This window comes from Rousettus aegyptiacus, unplaced genomic scaffold (assembly GCF_014176215.1).
Source record: "Rousettus aegyptiacus isolate mRouAeg1 unplaced genomic scaffold, mRouAeg1.p scaffold_m13_p_6, whole genome shotgun sequence".
NCBI classification, from domain to species: Eukaryota; Metazoa; Chordata; class Mammalia; order Chiroptera; family Pteropodidae; genus Rousettus; species Rousettus aegyptiacus.
The window spans coordinates 85679379-85700591 of record NW_023416309.1 but is presented as its reverse complement, the minus strand read 5'-3'; the positions used below and the strand labels follow the sequence as shown (position 1 = coordinate 85700591).

The 21213-nt window shown below is 39.2% G+C and overlaps 1 protein-coding gene, 1 long non-coding RNA gene and 1 pseudogene across 9 annotated transcripts in view; 2 read left to right on the top strand and 1 right to left on the bottom strand.

The window, feature by feature from the left end:
* ACACA (acetyl-CoA carboxylase alpha) overlaps positions 1 to 21213 on the bottom strand; it is a 253317-nt gene that overhangs the window by 207897 nt on the left and 24207 nt on the right. For 2 of the 8 annotated variants that reach the window (XM_036223378.1, XM_036223381.1), the window contains exons 1-2: positions 7539 to 7623; positions 6266 to 6325 (exon numbers count right to left, since the gene is read on the bottom strand). The exons of 2 other annotated variants lie outside the window; for them this stretch is intronic. The gene's annotated coding sequence lies outside the window, so the exon portion shown is untranslated. Of the gene's footprint in view, positions 1 to 6265; positions 6405 to 7538; positions 7665 to 21213 lie in introns of those variants that run through there. 4 more of the 8 variants (XM_036223377.1, XM_036223380.1, XM_036223382.1 and 1 more) reach the window with 3 other exon arrangements.
* On the top strand, positions 7769 to 10058 carry LOC118603945. The gene is made up of 2 exons (XR_004951484.1): positions 7769 to 8243; positions 8361 to 10058. It is a non-coding gene; the product is annotated as an uncharacterized LOC118603945 (long non-coding RNA).
* LOC107503298 lies at positions 13333 to 16210 on the top strand (annotated as a pseudogene).

The window sequence follows — 21213 nt, the reverse complement described above, 5'->3', positions numbered from 1 at the left end:
CAACTAAGGATTACTAGATATGAGGGAAAACCGCCAACACGAAAGAATACAAAACAAACAAACAAAAACCACCTCCCTACCTCTAGGAAAAAATTGCAACTTGAAAAGATTATGCAGAAGAAGAAAACATTAAAAATTAAGGGATAAGGAAGGCAACCCCACCTCTATGGTGTTTTCCCAAAAAAATACATAATCCTAGTATGCTCATGAGAAAACATCAGCCAAATTCGAATTAAGGAACATTTTACAAAATACTTCAACAGCCTTTCTCTAAGAAAAAAAAAAAGGAAAGACTAAAACTCTATCACAGATCAGAGGCAACTAACAAAACATGACTACTAAATGCAATGTGGTATCCTGAATTAGACTCTGGAACAGAAAAACATCAGTTAAAAAAGGGATTGGGGCGGAATCTGAGTAAAGTCTATAGTTTAGTTAGTAGTATTTAGCCAATGTCCATTTCTTAGTTTTGACAAAGATAGTGTAACTATGTAAGATATTAACAGTCTATGGCAATGCTACCCTGAACACTCCTGATCCCATCTGATCTTGGAACCTGGAAGCTGAGCAGAGTCTGGCCTGGTTAGTACTTGGATGGGAGACCACCTAGGAAGACTAGGTGCTGTAGGAGTAAAAAGAAATCAAGATATTAACATTAAGGAAGCTTGGTGAAGGGTATGCAAGAATTGTATGTACCATCTTTGCAATTTTTCTGTAAGTCTAAAATTACTTTAAAATTAAAAAAAAAAAAGTTTTAATTTTAAAGGACTATCATCCTGAGAGCTAAAAGAAGATATTACATACATGAAATATAACAGTATATTTTTAAGAGAAGCATTTAAAGAACAATAAAGAGTTCTTAGAAGTTAAAAATATAATCACAGCAATTAAAATACAAGAGTTAGATGATAAAGTTGAGAAAAATCTTTCATAAATAAGACAAAGAGATGAACAGTAGGAGAGAAAAGATAGGAGTATTAGAGAATCTGTTTAGAAGGTACAATATATGAATAATAGGAGCTCCCTAAAGTGAGAACAGGAATAGAGGGTAAGCTACAATTAATGTAATAATTCAATAAACTTCCCAAGACTAACAGGCATGATAATCAGATTAAGAAGGACCACCAAGAACATACTACTGACAAACACCAAGGGAAATCACTGAAATTACAAAAACTGAAGACAAAGAAAAGATCTACAAGCTTCCAGAGAGGGGAAAAAAAAGGATCAAGAATCAGAATGCCCTTCAGACTCAGGAGCAATAACACAAGAAGCTTGAAAGTAATGAAAGAATGCCTTCAAAATTCTGGAGGAAAATTATTTCTAGTCTAAAATTCTAGACCCGATCAATTATTGATCAACTGTGAGAATAGGATAAAAATATTTTCAGACAGCAAGACCTCAAAATAATTACCTCCCAGAATAAATTAGAAAACATATTTCATTTTACAAACACCAATGCAATGATTGATACAGGCAAGGATCGTGAGTGTATGTTAAAACTGTGGGATAAAAGGTTATGCAAAAACAAGATATTCCTGTGGTCTTAAAAATTTTATAGGAGAGGATTCAGGAAAGATAATGGAGTAGGAAGTACTAGGATTCTGTCTCTCCATCTTGACAATAAGTATACTGGCAGAATCTGCCTCATGTAACTATTTTGGAACTCTTAAATCTACTGAAGGTTTGTCTCTTCAGGGGAAGACTTTGAAGATTAATTTTAATTTATTAGAGTCAATACCATCTCTTAGCACAGTAGCAGCTATCCATCCCCCAACCTCAGCCACATGGCAGACAATTGTGCACATGCTCCTGGAGCTCCTGCATACAGACTGCAGAAGCCAGAGTGAGCAAAAACAACTCTGTCCTCCAAATACTGGGGATCCGTGCTCTATCTTAATTGCTGCTTCTGATCAAAGAGGTACAGACTAAGAGGCAAGCAGCCATTATTGTTGCACCTTCCCCAGTGTTGCAAATCCCTCCCTCTCTAACTGAAGTGACTTCTAGGGAACTTACAGGACCAGTGCCCTTTTATCCCCTCTTTATTTTCTTCTTTTTCTCCTTTTGAGAGCCAGACACAAAACACTAGTACATTAAAAAACTACTGCATATACAGGGAAAAATTAGAAAGTAACTGGGAGTATGCCCAGAGAAAGACTCAGAAAAGACCTATGACCTTAACACCTCAGGTTGACCCTAAATAAGGGACAGCCTAAAACAGTCAAAAAACCAAAAGAATAATAAAAAACATCAAACTCTGGAAAGGAAGAGAACCCGATGTCTACAGTTACCACATTATTAGATTCAAATGTCCAGATTTCAACAAAATATCACAAGGCATATAAAGAAACAGGGAAGTATGGCCTATTCAAAGGAAAAAATTGTTCCTAAAAAATATGATGGCACATGTACTAGGCTAAGATGTTAAAACAACTGTCTAAAAGACGCTAAAAGAACTAAAGAAGTGGAGACAGTCAAGAAAAGAATATCAGAACAAAATGAAAACATCATTAAAGAAATAGAAAACATAAAAAGAACCCAAAAAGAAATTCTGGAGCTGAAAAGTATAATAACTGAAATGAAAAATTCAATAGTGGATTCAAAGGCAGATTTGAGCAAGCAGAAGAAAGAATTAAGGAATAATATTAAGATAGGACATGGAAATTCTCAAGTCGGAGGAACAGAAAGAAAATAAGATTGAATGAAAGTGAATAGAGATTAAGGAATCTGTGGTACACCATCACACATACTAATATATGCAGTGTGAGAGTCTCAGGAGGAGGAGAAGGAAGGAGCAGAGAGAATGTTTAAAGACATAATGGTATACATTTTTGTATATTCATATGTTTGCATGTGGAGATCTAGTTTTCCAAGCACCATTTATTGAAAAAGCTGTCTTTAAATGGTGTTAGTACTCTCGTCAAATATCATTTGATTATATATACAAGGGTTTATTTCTGGGTGTTCTATTCTATTTCATTGGTCTATATATGTCTTTATTCCAGTACCACACTGTTTTGATTACTGTAGTTGGTTGCATGGGTGGAAAAGGCAAAGGTGAACAGTGAAGGTAAGGAAAGAACCAAATCCTCATCTTCCACAGTAGGATATCAATAGGTAATGCTTCATAATGAAAAATCAAGATGTAGGAAAATGAGTATGTTATTTACAAACAAAAGGGTGTAATAACAAATATATCAGCTACAATAAATGAAAGTAGGAAGGGGCTAGGGACTGCTGTTTTATTGTAACAAACTTTGTGGAACAATTGGACTTTTAAAACTATGTGCATGCATAACTTTGATGAAAATAAAAATGTAAAAAGTTAATCTCATATCGAAGAAACCAAAGATAAAGAATAGTGTGTAAAGTATGTATAATTTGTATAAAAAAATGGCAGAGGAGAGAATATATGAGCATTTGTTTGAATATGAATACAATCTCTGATAATAATTAAGAAATCAATAACTTTAAATTTAAATTACTATCATTACTATTAAGAAATTATAATAAGAAATTAATAATACTGCCTGCTTCTGGTGAAGGGAACTAGATAGATGGCTGCAAGACAAAATTAGGGCAGAGAATAACACCATACATGCTTTTGTACATTTAAAATTTTGAACTATGTGGATGTATTACTTATGTACTAGCAACTAAAGATTTTAAATAAATTTAATAAAAAGCTTTACCTAATTAATTCCATGCCATTCTGACCCCTTATCTCATATCTGCCTGAGCATTTAAGTAGACAACTAGCATGTCATTCGCTTATTTATTAATATGTGTAATTGACTCCATTATCTCCTCAATGAAATTGGAAAAGTTATTATCTCTTCCAAGTGTTTTAGATCTACCACCCCAACACCCCATAATGTTGTGTAAAGACTAGGCTTTTGCAGGCTGTGTTTCATAGGAATTCTAATGAACATTTGAGTTACAAAACATGAACCATGGGGTTTATTTCAAATATTACTCCCTAGATACATTTAGAGGCCTCCAGGTAAAAAGTCATTTTGTGAATTCAAAAAGCTTTGGGATTATGAATCAATTCTTGCTCAATCTTATTTCATAGAACAGCTTTTAGAAAAAGCTGGAACCATGATTCAGGTGTGTCAGCTACCTTCTAAAACATCTTACAGATAAGAATAATTTCCTCCTGGAAGAAATATTGCTTGGGTTTTTTTGCCCCCAAGTCCTTTGGATGTTTTAAGTCTACCTAGCTGAGAAGTGGAACTGGAGAAATTTACAGGTTAAAGCAGAAGTTCCTAATCCTCTTGGAGTTACAAAATCTTATGTGGTTTTAAGGAGAGTTTTAAGTTGAAAAAAATGAAGAACTCTCAAAAATCAGCTGCCCCAAGACGCATTAGATCAGATGAACTGCTTATAGCTGGAAGTTTTTAACAGAGTATCAGATAAAATAGTCTCAAATTAAGTGGAAAAGTGGAGTATAAAATTCCTAAGGTACATTCTATTCTAAAAATTCTACTAAATTCTTGCTTTGTCAGGGCCAGGAATACCATTAAATGCTGACATGCAAAATACAAACAACCCAGCTATCTATCGTCTTGATGCTAATCTACTGATATTACTATCATTAAAATTAAAAACTAATCAAGCTCCCATCAACCTACTACCCCCCCCCCCAACTTGTGAATACAAGCATAAACATGTGTACCAATTTATTTAACTAAGGACAGATTGTCTACAAAAACAGAAGGTAATTTTTAGGTACTTCATTAGTGAATGCACTCACTATTTCTATCATAGGAGGTAGCCAAGTATTCATAAATGAAACTTTATGAAATTTCCTGAAAAAGATTCTCCAAAACTGAGTCTGCTTTTCAAACTTAACTCCATTAATTCATTTAGAATTTTCCAACTTTGTGTTATCATTTTAAAAGTGAAAATCATTTATATAAACTTATTCTCTCTGGGATAATAGCTTTATAACTAGTACTGCCATGCAATTTCAATTCCTGTTGTCATATGATAAACGTTACTACGGTTCCTTATAAAGGAGGGAGGAATGGCATGCTGAAAGGATGGTATAAGCCTAAGTCCCAAAAAATATCATTGGAAGGCCAAATCAATTGGGGCCACCAACCTTTGAGTAAAGCCCTTAATATCACTTGTTGAAGCCACTTTTGTCTTGCTTCCTTAAATAACCGGAGACTAGATGACTTTATGATAGCTTAATAAATAACAAATTGGTAACAAGAGAACTGTCTCATTTGTGCATACATACTAAGATAGAATGGCACTCCTACAAATCTCTGCCCTATCAATCAGTTTCATAGTCCTTGTGCAAGTGCAATGTCCTTATGACACAATCAGTTTCCTATCTAATAGCATCTTCACATAATCATTAGATTCAAGTAGTGAATACTCACTAAATTGTAAAATTAATGAAACAAAAAACTAGTTAAGCAATAATCTGCTAAAGTAGATCAACGAATACTTCCTTTAAAAATGTTACGTTACCTCAATAGTTAAATAAATTTTGGGGGCCAATGAGTCTTCAGTGTTCTTTCACGTCTTCATAATCTTATTGTTTTAAGAGTTTGGAAAGATGCTTAATATATAGCTCCTATTATTATTAATCTTTAAGAACATGTTAGGAACCGATATGCCAACCTTTTTTTCCAAATTGTAAAAAGACTCCTCCAATTGGAAATACTAAATTTCAGTATATTATTCCAACAATTTTTATTTTAATTTTTTTCTTCAACCAAAACTATTCGAATATTAATCTTTTTAAAAAAAATTTTAAGAAAAATACTAGCCTCAGATCTGTTAAACCAGTCTATGTGACAGGCAAAAAAAAAAATTTCCTAGTCATTGACTGAAAGAGAAATAGAATTTACATAATGATCTATACGTGAACCTGTACTTTAGAGAAGTCAGTATCAGATGAGGGAGTTCTGAGGCTGGCTTTCTTTCAAACTGCCAGTTCGATATAACCTAGGCATTATTCGAACTATAAATTCACTAAGCCAAATGCCACCATTTCCCAAACTTTCCTCCCATTTCAAAAACAATTAAATCTTATGCTTGATGTATTTCTGTTCTGTAGTGATAAATCCAAAATAAAACTTCTGCAACACAGGTTAATATTTTGTCTTTGACGTTTTTCATATGACCACTTTACAATGCTTGTTAATTATTCTAGGATTCACAACAGTCCTCCTATTATTGGAAATGAAGAAAATGAGGCAAGAGAAGTGGGAAGAGACTTGCTACTTTTTAACAAGTAGGCACCTACCTGGACACCGCTGTTGCTGTCCTGTTCTATGTTAGACCACAATGCTTTCCTTAAAAGTGCCTGTCAAAAAGGCAGCACCGAAATCCTCATCACAGACATCCAAGGCATTCCCACCAAGAAGAGACAAGTCAGAGAATTCCTACCACCCAGGAAGAAGAAACCATTAATGAAAGTAAGCATGCCTCTCAACCTGCACTATGGGCCTGGGAGAGAAAAATGAATGAAAAAAAAAAAAAAGCGAGATTAAAAGGACCAACTTCTGAGACTGAGGACCAAGTTATTAGGCTTATTCCACACACTGAGAAATCACAGAAATACTGCTTAAGTAGAAATGGAATCAATTATTAAGTTCTAGGGTCTTTTGATTTCAGTCTTAAATTTAAACCCCAAAACAAAAATATCTGAAATTAAAGTATTTCCCCTACTGGAGCAGCTATATTCTTATGTTTCTATAAAACCTGCAGGCCTACATGGAGTCCCTGGTATTTAGAGCTGATTGCAAATGTCCACGAGTGTCTACTTTCCCGTGTCCAAATCCAAAAATAATGTTGGCGCTGACCCGGGCAAGACCTTGACTCACATTTCTCTTTGAAATCATTAGCCTCACTTCACCTTCCGACGTCCTCTCTCCAACAGTTTCCCTTGATCAGTATGGCAAACGGAAAGTAGAGAGTAACAACAGGCACATAAATTTTACTACGTCCCCAATAGAAAACAAAATAAAACTCTAAGAGCAGGAACTGGCCCTTGCTCCCACCATGTTACAAAGACACAGCGAGAGCAACAGAAGCCCGGGTCTCTGCTCCCCACACTTCGCTCTGCAAGAGAGAGTTAGAAGACTTCAACACAGCTGGACCCAACCCCTAACATCACTTTCCCACGTGGGTCTTCTCCCTCTCCCGAGCGCAAGGTCGCACGGGAGAGACGGGTTAGAGGAAGGAATCTGACCACGCCGAGGCTGGGGCGGGAGGAGTGGAGGCTCAAGCTCCAGACAGACATCCCAGCCCCTTCCTAGAGGCCCTGAGCTGTATTCCCAGTTATGGGGTCTGAGGTTCCACCTCCAGAGACCTTAGGCCCCTCCACGTCTCTCCAGAGGGGAACTGGAGGCCCCGGGGCTGCAGGGAGGGTTGGGCTGCCTGGCACCTGGTCCGGACTGGATGGAGCCCGGGCCGCGTGCAGGCGGAAGATGGGAGCCGGCCCTCTGCTGCTGCCGCTCCTCCCTGGGCCCCATCCTCTCCGGGTCCCAGATCACAGACTCTGAGGCGGCCCTCACCTCCAGGAGGCGACGTCCGCGGTCTGGCGGTCCCGGAGCCCCTGCGCGGAGGTGGTGCACGGCGGGAGGAGACGCCGGCAGCTCCGACGATGGCTGACAGGCGCGCAGCCCCGGCCCGGCCCAGCACACGGGGAAGGGGCGGGGCTTCGAGGGAGCCGGCCCACCCCCGCCCCGCCCCGCCCCGCCCCGCCCCGCCCCTGCCACCCACCTCAGCGGGCGAGCCCCATGAGAGGACTATGTCCGGGATTACTCGAGGCCATTCACCTCCGACCCCGCTCTGGGCTGCGGCGCGGTCTGGCAGGCAGAGAGGCAAGGCGCGGGCCGCGAGGGCCAGGCAACAGCCAATGGGAGAGCGGCGCGGGGCGGGGCAACGTGAGGCGATGAGGATGGTCCGAGCGCCGCTCTGCCATTTGGGACCAAGAGGCAAGAGGGCGGGTGTGGGTTCCGGCCCGTCGTGGCGCTCGCGTCCTGGCCTTCACCGCTCTTTCTGCCGAGCCGGGTGCAGAGGTTGCCGTCCGGCTCCCCCTCCTGGTGGATATGGGAGTGGGAGAAATGGCCTTGCATACACCTCGCATCCGAGAAAGAGGCGCCTGGGGCGAGCCTGCGGGTAACGCGGAGAGAGCCCAGAACCAAGAACTGAGTAGGGTAGTTGGTGTGCGGGTCTCGTAAGGACCTTTTCGTGTTCAGTCCTAACGCCCTGAAGAGGTGGGTACTGCATCTGTCAATTGCTCAGGATTACACAGGCTGATTTCTAAATTAGTGCAGGGTTTCTGACCCGTATTTTGTAACAGCATAACCAGTCTCCCTTGAATTGGTCCTCAGACCCAAAGCAGCCCTCTTCTAAGGAATCTGAGATGCTGGATCCTGGAGTATTAAGAGGAAGCCTCAGTAAATGAAGCTCAGTAAGAAGGGCAGAGTGCCAAAGGAGAAAGTCTTTTCTGCCTGCCCTGAACACGGAAAATAGATGGCAGTATATTGCTGACTGCTTGGATTGGAGCGTGCCTCGCGACTGCCACTGTGGTTACACTAAGGCTTTGAGAAGAAGCCAACAAATTTCTCCAGTTTTGCCAGTTATTTCACACCAAGATTTGCATGGTGGCTGTGTGTTGAAAATAAATAGGAATTGGAAAGAGTCCCAACACATAATACAACTATTGGGCAAGAGAAAAAGAAAATTGGAGAAAATTGCACTTCAGAAGACTGGGGTGAGTTTAACCCCTTCCAAGGATTTGCTGGAGCACCCAGAGTCCTTTCTGATTCTTACACAAGCTTGTGCTAAAGGCCAAGAGTTACAGAGGATGTGATTTGGTGGGAAATTCTATGCAAGAGGGCAAACAGAGTAGAGTAGAGTAGAATACTCTATAGAGTAGAAATACACACCTGAGGTTATAAGTTTTGGGGTGGAAGTGGAGACAGATTCATCTAGGAGCCCTCATAATACCACTAGGTGGTGGCTTCTCCAAGGGTTTACCAACCTAAAATAATAAGGACTAGAAACAAATTTGGAAAGATGTCAACTTTACAGAGCAGTGAGTGACTCCCGTTTCACAATAGCTGTTTCTGTCATTGGATGTATCTGTCAGTTGAACAAAGATAGGAAATCAGAGCTTAAAGATAATTAAACACAACCTCCTGATTTAACAAGATGTTTGATTTGGCAGAATGGGAAAAAAAAAAAAAAAAAAAGGCCTAGGAAGAGGGAAGTTTTACCTCTCCCTAATAGTGGTCTTTGAACTGGCCTGAAGAAAGTGACTTTGGAAAGAACTAAAAATCTTGATGTTACCTCTTTTATTTTTCATCTACCTTTTCCAGTTACTATTAAGTAATAGGATTCCCAGTTCCTATTAAGTAATAGGAACTCTGGCCTCAAGAGTTCTTCTTAATGGTTTTTGCTGTTTATCAGCCTTAGAAGCGCTGCAAAACCAGGAGGTTATCCTCAAAAACCGTCCTTATGTGAAACTTCAGCAAGCCCTTACATGTCTTGATTTTGACGTCACTGAATGTTTGAAGTAATTAAACTCCCTAAAGAACTACCCAAGGCAAGACCTTATGAAAGAAAATGAAGGATGACTTAGGACACACCAAGACCACTTACAGAGGATTGAATAATCTAATTATTATCATCAAATGTTAAGACAAATGGGCAAAGAATAGGAAGAGAGCTGTGTCTTTAAGATGATACACTTAGAATTTCAATAACTCCTAAGTCTTGTGTTATTTGGTACATGCCACAACCTGCTATAGGCTCTTTAGAGGAGTTCCATGAGTTCTTGCCACACAGCCATTATGTCTGTAAGAAGGAAAGGGTGGAGAGAACTTACTATACAAGACTAACAGGTGGAAGAGAAGGGAATGAGTAGAACATTTCTAGAAGGTGAAACTAGACAGCTATAATGGGCTGAATTGTGTCCCAAAATTCATATGTTTAAGTCCTAACCCACACTATCTCACAATGTGAGTATATTTTGAGATACGATCTTTAAAAGGGAAATTAAAATGATGTCATTAAGGTGGGCCCTAATTCCAAATGACTGGTGTCCTTATAAAAAGAGGAGATTACGACATAGAAACACAGGGGAAAGACCATCTGTGAATCACAAATTGATAGAGCATTTGCCAGAATTGTGGCTCTTATGCTGGAGAAGATGGCCATCTATAAGCCAAAAAGAGAAGCTTCAGAAGAAACAAATTCTGCTGACACCTTGATATTGGACTTACAGCCTCCAGAACTGTGAAGAAATAAATTTCTGTTGTTTAAACCAGGGGCCTCCAACCCCTGGGCCACTGACTGGTAGTGATCTGTGGCCTGTTAGGAACCAGGGCCCACAGCATGAGGTAAGTGGCATGCAAGCAAGTGGAACCTTCACCTATTTCCAGCCATTCCTCAACTCCACCTCAGATCATCAGGCATTAGATTCTTATAGGAGCACGAACCCTATTGTGAACTGTGCATGCAAAGGATCTAGGTTGTACATTCTTTATGAAAATCTAATGCCTGATGATCTGAAGTGGAGCTGGGGAGGTGATGCTAGTACTGGGGAGCTGCTGCAAATACAGATTAACATTAGCAGAGAGGTTTGACTACACAGAGACCATAATAAATCAACTGCTTGCAGACTCATATCAAAACCTTATCGGTGAGTGGCAAAAGGCAATTCAGTTGCATCTGGTGGCAGGCTCTATAGTGGCAAGTGAGTTGATGTATTTCAGTTGTACAGCTGTATCTGGTGGCATCTGATTCTGCATTATGGTGAGTTGTATAATTATTTCATTATATGTTACAATGTAATAATAACAGAAATAAAGTGCACAATAAATGTAATGTGCTTGAATCATCCTGAAACTATCCCCCCAACACCCACTCAGTCCATAGAAAAATTGCCTTCCATGAAACTGGTCCCTAGTGCCAAAAAGGTTGGGGACTGCTAGTTTAAGCCACCCAGTCTGTGGTACTTTATTATGGGAGCCCTAGAAAACTAATACAAGGTCCCAAATATCAAACTAAACACCAAAACAGAGTGTCTATGCCTTGCAGCTTAGATGATAAGCCATGTGAATTTTATAAGAGCCATAGATAGGAGAGGATAAATTCTCAAAAATGAGTAAGCCCAGAAATATATAAATAGTTTGTGTGTCACTGTCCAGGCCATATTGGCACTTACAGGTTTTTCAAGAAGGTTATATAAAGGTATCAAGGATTTATCCTGAACATTACAGCTATCTTCCAATCTTGAAGATGATCTCTAATATTGTGTATCACTATAATTGAAAATAAATTTTTAAAAAATTGAAAAAAGAAAAGATGGTCTTTCACCCTACTGTGGGGAAAGAAAGAAAAGTCTAAGGGGTCCCTAACTTTAAGGCGATTACAATCTAGTGGGAAATACAAAACTAAACACCAAAACAGTGTGTATATCTTGCTCCTTAGATGGTAAGCCATGTGAATTTTATAAGAGCCAATACCTAGAGAAAGTGCCCTTTTACCCAAAGGCAGGAAGATGGACAACATGACTCCTTGTCCTACCCAGTATGGGGATTCTGGTAAGTTCACTTTCTGCTCCTGTCCTCACCTTCTCTTCAGATTTCTCTAGTATCTTCATTACTCATATTTCAGACTAAGTTTTTTCCTACTACATGTTTAGGCCTCCACCTATCTACTCCAAATTCTCAAAAATAAGTCAGCCCAGAAATACATAAATAGTATGTGTATCACTGTCCAGGCCCCATTGGCACTTTATTGTCAATTCTACTTTATGGCAGTGTTTCTAAAAGTCTGTTCCATCAGAGCCCCTGAGACAGAATCACTAGGTGCTTGTTTAAAATGCAGATTCACAACCTCACTTCAGATTCTTTTTTGAGCAGTAATTATTCACCCTTAAGTTTGAGATTAATAGTTGAGAATTTATACTTATTGCTCCCCTCTTTGCTGCCAGTGTCTCTCGATAAACAGCAATGCCTCCTACGCCTGCCCTTCCAAGATAGGAAAGCATTATTAGGTCAGGCCAGAAGTGACCAAGAGAGGGAAGAAAGTACCTTAATAAAAAATGGAACTATGAGGAGCCCCTTGTCCTGGTGGCTGACATATTTCCAAATTCCTTAAGTGGCAAGGTCAGTGATCAACCTTTAGAACAGAAGACAGAAGAAATACTGGGATGTTATTTCCTACCGGTCCCCAATATATAATATACACTCTAATCTGGCCTCTAACTCTTGCCATGCTTATTCTTACCTTTGCTTATGCTGGCAAACTCATCCTTCCTCCCTTCTAATTTTCTGAATCTTTCTAGTCCTTGGAAGTCCCCTGTTCTCTAAGATCTCTTTACTTCTGCAGCTTCTACTGATCTGTCTCTTCTCTTCTCTGAATTCCTGTAGCAATCTGGTCACCACCAAACAGCTCTGCATTTATTAGGCTCTAATTTTTTGCGTGTATGTTATCTCTCCAGCTAACTTTAAGAATCTGAAAGGTAGCAAGCATTTCTTATAGTTTGGTACTGTCCTCTATAACTCTTAGAATAGGGCTAGGTATGGCTATTATCAAGTGCTTCGTTGACTGAAATAAAGATTAGCTCTGTACCTGAGAGGCCACACTGCTTCTGATGTCTGCTTATCTATCTTCACATCACCTCTGGGAGGCAAAGCCTCCAGTAGAATACTTAGCTGCTTTAAAGATGGACAGACTTCATCAAGAAAATCAGTTCACTGATGAGAATTGTGGCTCCAGTCATGAGACAGAGAAAAACAAGACACAGAGGCCTTTATCCAAATACTATGTTTCTTTGCTCCAATCAACTATTCAAGTTCATCCAGAGTTAAGAGCCTGGGAACTTCATACCATGAGGTCAGAAAATGTCCTTGGGGAGGCCACTTTTTCAGTCCTGATGATGAAAGGTAGACTTGCACAAGAAAGGACAGGGTTCATAGTGGAGGTCCACCACGATGTTTTCACATGGACACTTGGGTTTTCACAGGCATTTCAGTTCTCCCTCCTTCCTTATTATCTAATAATGAACACCTCCAGTCCCTAAATACACTATTTATAATTATAAATAGTATATTATAAATAGTAAATTATAAATAGTATATTATGATTATAAATATACTATTTATAATAAATATACTATTTATATTTGGCAGTCACTAAATCTTAGGTGCTTCTACAACATCTCCAATACCTTTTTTTTTTCTTTTTTTAATCTTCCTAAGTCCAACACACCTCACAACTAAGTACCTAGAGAAAGTGCCCTTTTACCCAAAGGCAGGAAAATGGACAACATGACTCCTCGTCCTACCCAGTATGGAGATTCTGGTAAGTTCACTTTCTGCTCCTGTCCTCACTTTCTCTTCAGACTTCTCTAGTGTCTTCATTACTCCTATTTCAGACTAAGTTTTTTCCTGCTACATGTTTAGGTCTCCACCTATCTACTCCAAATACCCTCCCTCTCCATTGTAATTTTTATCTATGAAACACAATACATAATAAAATACAACATTAATCATTTTCATAGACCCTTTACTTTTTTCAGGGAAAACTAAGCCATTGCTCAACTTCCTTTTATCTTATTAATCTTCAGTTTTAAAATTTTCTTTGTTATAGGAAGATTTCACAATGTCCCTGTCTTTCTTTTTAATCTCACCTCTGGCTAAAATACTAGCACTGGAGGTAGAAAACTATTTCCCTAACATAAGTCTTGTGTATCAGTAGACCTGTTGTGCTGATATGCCACATTTTCTTAACAAAAATAAAAAAGGATATAGAAAACCAAAAATAAATAAAAATAAAATGTAGTTTAAATAAGTCAATGAGATAGCCATAGTTATCTGAATAGCATAGTTTTGGGGGTGAATACAGGCAAGCAAAACTGAAAAGAACTGATTCTTGGTATTGGCAGTCTAAGCCAGATACCTCAAGAGCAGCAGGAACATTGCCTTCTCTGTGTTCTGTATTGCAAAGAGCTTGAACTCTTTAATCAGATAGACCAGGCTTCAAATTCTGACTGTCACTAACTAGCTCTGTGCCCTTGAGCAAATGACCCCCTTTCTGAACCTCAGTTTCCTTTTCTATAAAACTGAGGTAAAATATCTACTTTTCAAGGTTATGTTTTAGATTAAATGTTATAATCAAAATGTAAAGTTTCTAACACAAAGCTCAGAACACAGTAGGAAAATTGAAAACATTACTTCCCCTTTTCTGTGTCTCCCTCCATTTCCTCCTAGTGTTCAGGACAGGAACAATATTTTCTATGGATGCTCACTTGATTCAGGAATGACTGTGTTATTAAATTTACCACCTACTCTATCCTGGGCCAATATTACCAAGGTAATAGAGTGTGTGGTCAGGGACGTAGGGATAATCTGAATCCTCTACCTTTACTTGGAGGGAGCAAATAAACAGAAGTGACTGTGTCCTGAGCTTCTGAGAACCAACCAAAGGGTTGGCACTGTGAGAGTGTGCCTGGCCCTGTTCAGTCCCATGACTGTGTCACATTGAAAAGACTCTGGCCCCTTAGACAAGGATGTGGAACAACAGGAACTTTCATATACCACAGATAAAAGTCTAAATGAGGACATGTCTTAGAAAACAGTTTGGCATTAATAAAGCAGAACATATCCTGCATACGCTATAATCCAGCTTCTATTTCTGGATTTATACTCTGGAGAAACTTTCAAATGTTCCCCAGGACCATTGTTCATTATAGCCCCAAACTGGAAATAACCCAATGTCTCTCAGCAGTAAAATGGATAAATAAATTATGGTACATTCATATAATGAAATAGTATAAAGCAATGAGAATAAACAAACTATTGCTACATGAAACAAAAGGATGAATTTTACAGGCATAATATTAAGAAGAAAAAAGAAAGCCAGACAAAAGTGTGTTATATAAAGTTCAAAAATAGGCAAAACTCATTTATGATGGTAAAAATCTGAATAATGGTTAGGGTGGTGGGTAGTGACTGGGAGAGGCTGTAAAGAGAGAAGTATTTGCTTTGTGCTTGCTTTAAAATCCATAGAGTCTGAAAGGCAAGGGGCACCAGAAGTAGGCACGTAAGACAACAGAACCCAGAGCAGAGGCTGTGCTTTCCCCACACCGGGACTTTCCTGACACACCAAATCCTTGTCCCTGCCCTGTGCAAGCACTGACGTTGTCCACTATCCTCGTGTCTATGACCACCTAACACTTGAGAGAAGTTTTATACAAGGGTAACAAGATGTTCAACTACAATAGGCCCAGTGCAGGGGCGCTCCCTGATGGACAGTAAGATAGTGGGTACCCCTACCGGTGGGGGCATCTCCGGAGGCAATCCGTCACCCTGCCCAGCTCCAGGTTCCACAAAAATCAGCTCCTCAGGGGCGAGATGGCTCCAGCTCTGAGCTCTCAGGATAGCCCCTTGCGAAGCCACTCTTTCTCCCAAAGGGGCTAGCGGCTGTGCCCACATAAAAGTGGCTGGGAAGCGGTCAGGTCAACTCCAGCCACTAAAAGCAGCAGCTATGCCGCCTCCACGAGAATGGCGCCTGTAAGTGCAGGGACAAGTGCCAGTTCGCGCATGACATCCATGAATTCCGAAGACTGAACCGCCACCCCAAGCACCAGATGGAGCTGTGCCGCACCTTCCACACCATCGGCTTTTGCCTATATAGGCCCTGCTGCCACTTCACCCAAAACGCCGAGGAGCTTCGAAATGGCTATCCCGAGGGCCCGGGACCTATCGGCTGACTGTCCCCGCCTCCTGCATGGCTCTAGCTTTACTGGGTTTCGCAGTGCTGCCGCCACCACTGCTGTCCCGGGGATGCTGAACAGCCGCGTGTCCATCACCCCGCCCTACCATCCTGAATGCCGATAACCTCCTGGTCTCCCCAAACCCGCCAGATGGCACCAATAACCCTTCTCCAGCCAAGATCTGCTGAGCCTCTTTGCCCCCATCATGGGTCTTCCCGGGGGCGGCTCCCGGATCACCTTCCTCTTCCGACCCATTTCCGAGTTCACTCACATGTTTGACTCTCCCCCCATACCCCCCAGTCCTCAGGATTCTCTCTCAAACCAGGAGGGCTACCTGAGCAGCTTCTGCAACAGCCAGTGGCTCAGACTCCCCCACCTTGGACAACTCAAGATGCCTGCCCATTTTTAACAGATTGCCATGTAAAATGACTAAACCAGGGTAGGGAGGGACCCCCTGCCCACTCCACACTATCCTCCACCCCATACTCACATCCCCTACCCGCACCTCCCTACCCTACAAACCCTACGTTAACAAGGTTAAACTCAACCCCTTTATCTCAGAACCTTACAATGCCCCTCCCTCTCCCCCCTTTTCACCCCCTAACTGGAATCCCCCTCCTTAAGTTTATAGCCCACTTACCATGCATAACAGACAAGTCCCATATTTGTCAGTAGATGCCTTTTTGTCTGCTTAAGCCTTAAGTGCCAAATCACAAAAGAAAAAGCAGTAACAGTTAACAGAAGGTACTTAGCGCCTTGTAATCTAACTTTGTCACAGTGACTACTACATCGCTTCTTCAGCGCCAGAGGGCACCTGTGGGCGGTCCGGAGCTTCTGCCCCAGGGGAGCAAGACCAGCAGCTCCCTCCGCTGGCCATACAATTAACTATCTTCTCATATTCAGTCTCCTACACACTTTCTCTCCTTTCCCCAGTACCACTCTATACTATACCCCTTTGGAGAGTTGTTGCCAAACCTGGGTTTTGGGGAAACCTATCTTGACATTCAAAACCTTTTTCTTCCTGAACTAAACCTCTTGATGAGTCTTGCCTGGGTTGGTGTAGGTCTACAGGAAGGAAAACTGAAAAAGTGGATGAAGAATGTGATATAAGTGGAACTTTGTGATTTATTTATTTATTTTTTGTAAGTGGGAAGGAAAGGAAAGCTAGATGTACTATGAGAGGCTTGATTTTGGTGCTAAAGTTTCCTAGTTCATGTGAGACATCTTTAAAAAAATGAAAAAAAAAGAAAAGCTAAAAAAAAAATGTAAGGAGTGAGAGTTCATTGGTATTCATTCCACATACAATATCTGTATAAAACGATTTCCCATAGAAGTAGCTTTAATGGGTTTTGCTCTAGAATACCATAGGTCTCAGAGCACTCATGTTATGCTTTTTCCCCTGGGTTTTAAACTTCATATAACTTTAAGAAATTGGAGAGCAAGTTTTGCTTGTCACTGCACATCAATATACAAAAGCTCATTTAATTTGTCAAAACATATTTATTGCCAAACTATGCTTTTATATTTTTTGTTAATTTTGTTTATATTTATCGAGATGATAAATCCATAGAATATATTCTTTAATGTCAAATTATAATCTTCATATACCTCTTAAAATTTCGCGATGTGTCCTTTCCTTTATTCCAGTTTTAACATATTATTCTTCAATGTAATTTTAGATTGTAAAATTATTTTTGTAACTTTACACTTATTTTGTTATTTTATTTTAAAAATGAAATACTTATTTTAAAAAATGCAATATTTATTTTTTAAAAATTCAAAGAAACTGTTGGACTATTTATTTTAGAAATTTTTCCCTTTTGTGTTGGACTGGAAATTGAGTTTCTTTCTCTTTAGGCCTTTCCCAACTACAACTGAGAATGTATATAGAATTTCTGTGACAGTACAGGAGGAAAACAACTTTATATATAATAGCTTCTAAAAGGGGATGAGGGAGAAACCCTTCCCTGTGCCCATCTCAAGGCATTCTGATGGCAGATTTGAGATTCTGGATCCCAGATTTAGAATTTTCCGTTGTTAATGCAAACAGAACTAGCAGACATACATTAAGATAAATGCAAAGTTGTTTTTAAAAAAACTTTTTGTAATGACTATTTGCAGTTTAAAAATCAATAAACTTCATTTTTTCCAATAAAATAAAATATATAGGGCCTGAAAAGATGTTCAACATTACTAATCATCAAGGAAATGCAAATTAATTAAAATCACAATGAGATATCACCTCACACTCATCAGAATGACTATCATTAATAAATCAACAAGCAGGTATTGGTGAGGATGTGGAGAAAAGGGAACCCTCATACACTGTTGGTGGGATTGTAAATTGGTGCAGCCATTAAAGAAAACAGTATAGCAGCTCCTCAAAAAATTAAAAAATAGAACTACTATATGGCCCAACAATTCAACTTCTAGTTATTTATCTGAAGGAACTGAAAACACTAATTCAAAAAAGAAATATACATCTCTATGTTCGCTGCAGCATTATTTACAATAGCCAAGATATTGAAGCAATCTAGGTGTCCATCAATAAGAAAATGGATACAGATGGGTATACATACACAATCGAATATTACTAAGCCAGAAAAAAAGAATGAAATCTTGCCATTTGTGACAACATAGATGGACCTAGAGGGTATTATGCTAAGTGAAATAATTCAGACAGAGAGACAAATACCATATAATTTCATTTATATGTGTAATCTAAAAAAAAAAAAAACGAACAAAAAAACCAGAAACGAACTCATAGATACAGAGAATAAACTGATGATTGCCTGATAGGAGGGCATTGGGGGGATTGGGTAAAAAAAGTGAAAAGGATTAAGAAATATAAATTGCCAGTTATGAAAATAGTCATGGGGATGTAAAGTACAGAACAGGGAATATAGTCAATAATATTGTATTAATTATGTATGATGTGAGATGGGCGCTAGACTTATTGGGGTGATCATTTCATAAGGTATAGAAATGTCTAATCAATATGTTGTACATGTGAAACTAATATAATATTATATGTCAACTGTAATTGAAAAATAAATTTAAAAAATAAATACTACATAGAATATAATCCATTCATTTATATAAATTCAAAAGCAGGCAAAATTAAAAAATATTTTTAGTAATATATAGCTCACAATTTTTAAAAAGTATGGGAAAATAATGATTTAGAGGAGGAAAAGGAGTGGGATCAGAAGAACAGACATACAAAGAGCTTCTAAGATACTGGCAATGTTCAATTTCTTTGGGTAGGGTTATGTGGTTTCATGTTATTACTATCGTTGGTTATTATTATTTAACATATACTATATTCTATATACTCTTCTATATGTATGCTATATTCCACAATAAAAAAATTTAAAAATAAACTCAAGTAAACAAATAAAAAGCATATACCCTTAAAAGAAAGAGTAGCAGAGTGTGGTATTAAAATAATTTTAGAGCTCGAAGAGGTCTTCGAAACCATCTTGTCTAACAATCTCATTAAAGAAACTGAAACAGAGACCAGAGAAATTAAGTAACTTACTCAAAGTGATTCAGTCTAATCTAGAAGCTAGGTGAGCCTCTTGTGTTCTTGTCAAGTGCTCTTCCCACAGATCCACCCCTGATCATTCGGTCAGTCCTAGTTTCCTCTGATTCTTCCAGAGTCATATCTCTCATCCGCACATACCATAAGATTTACTTACATTATAGTGTTTTTCCTCCTAAATTGGAATTTTTGTTGTGGGGAAAGGAGATCAAGAAAGAGATCTTTCCTTTCCTCCACTTAGAAACCAAATATATAGTAGTAGAGAAACAGTTCTAGGTCTATTTCCCTACTGTTACTTATTTTGACTCATTAATGTAGCTCTCCTACTTCTTTGTACTCCACAGTAAGGCTGCTCCAATATAAAGGCTGACTTTTGGGGCTTTGAAATGCAAAGAAAAAAGAAAGGGTCTGAGAAGTAATAAAAGAAAACACCTCCACTTTATCTTTGTCTAAACACAAGGTCTCTTTGGGAAGAGTGAGCTCTCCTGCCACCTTGTGGTGTATAGAATGAGAACAGTGAGCGAGCCTTCAGATCCTTTCCTACCCCTGCTTCAATGTGGCAACATTATAACATGGCATCTAGGAACTAACTAATCTACCAAAATTCTTAAATAAAGTGGCAGTGTTTGATACCATAAAGAAGTAGAGAATCATGTAATCATGTTAAGGTAATAATAAGCAAAAACCACGTGCCCTACCCACCTGCCCTGCCAAGAGAATCAGGCAACTGTAGCAGGGAAAAAGGAACAAGATAGTACTGCTCTGGACCAAGAAAGACTTGAGGCACTTATGTTCCCTCTACTCAGCTGGCCTCTCTTCTCTGCTCCCTTGCATAGCAAAATGTCTTGAAAATATTATCCACATGTCTTCACCTCCAATCCCCTCTCAGCCTTCTCCTACTTCTACCACTCTGCTGGAACTGCTCTTACAAGATTGTCAAGTGCAGTGAACATTCTGTCCTCATTACACACACTTCTCAGCATTTGACCAACTGATCATTCCTTCCTTGAAATACTCTCTTGGCTTCTATGACATCCATGCTCTTGGTTTTCTTAGTTGAGAGAAGTCTTCTCTGACCACCCTACTTAAAGTAGCCTCTGCCAGTAATCCTTTACCTCATCACCTGTTTGTTGCTTCTCCACAATGATTACAATCTTTAACTATCTTGTATATGTATCTGTATGTTGTTTATTATTAGTCCTTTGCATGTTTACTGACTGTTTCCCATCTTTTCATATGAACATAGACTTGGTCTTGCTCACTGCTAGAATAGTGTCTGGCACAAAGTAGGCTGACAATAAATATTTGCTGAATAAAAGAATGAAAGGCATTATGGCTAGGTGTTCAGTACTTCCTCTCCTCCTTCACATTTTAGGCAACACGTTGTCCTTTGGTGACATCTCTTTCTTTTCTGTTTTCCCACTAACATTTCCACTGATGCTCAATTTCCCCAGATTTCAATCTGAATTAAAATGTCAAGCAACATGGTAACATTTAAATAACGATTTGATCAGAGATCATGAACTCCTTCATGGAAAGTCCCTTGAATCAAGCTCCCTTTACATCATTATCAGAGTGTCTGCCTCTAGAACCTTCTTTCACATAGCCAAACCTATACTGGTTCCAATAGAGTATATTTATAGTAGGTAGAAAGACTACAGAGGATCTGAGTCGATTTTGGTTTCTGCTTTATGATCCACCTAGGTATGCTATCACAAAGTCTACAGAATCTTACACTAGATTTATACTTTTTACTAAAATATATGATTTTTGAAAAATCTTTAACAACAATTATCTGTCTAGGAAAATCTTCCCGAAATGCAGACAATATCACTTGTCTAGTGTATTTAGCTCTCCTCGCAACCTCTCAGCCCGATTTATGGGAATGCAGTCTACCTATACTCACTTTACT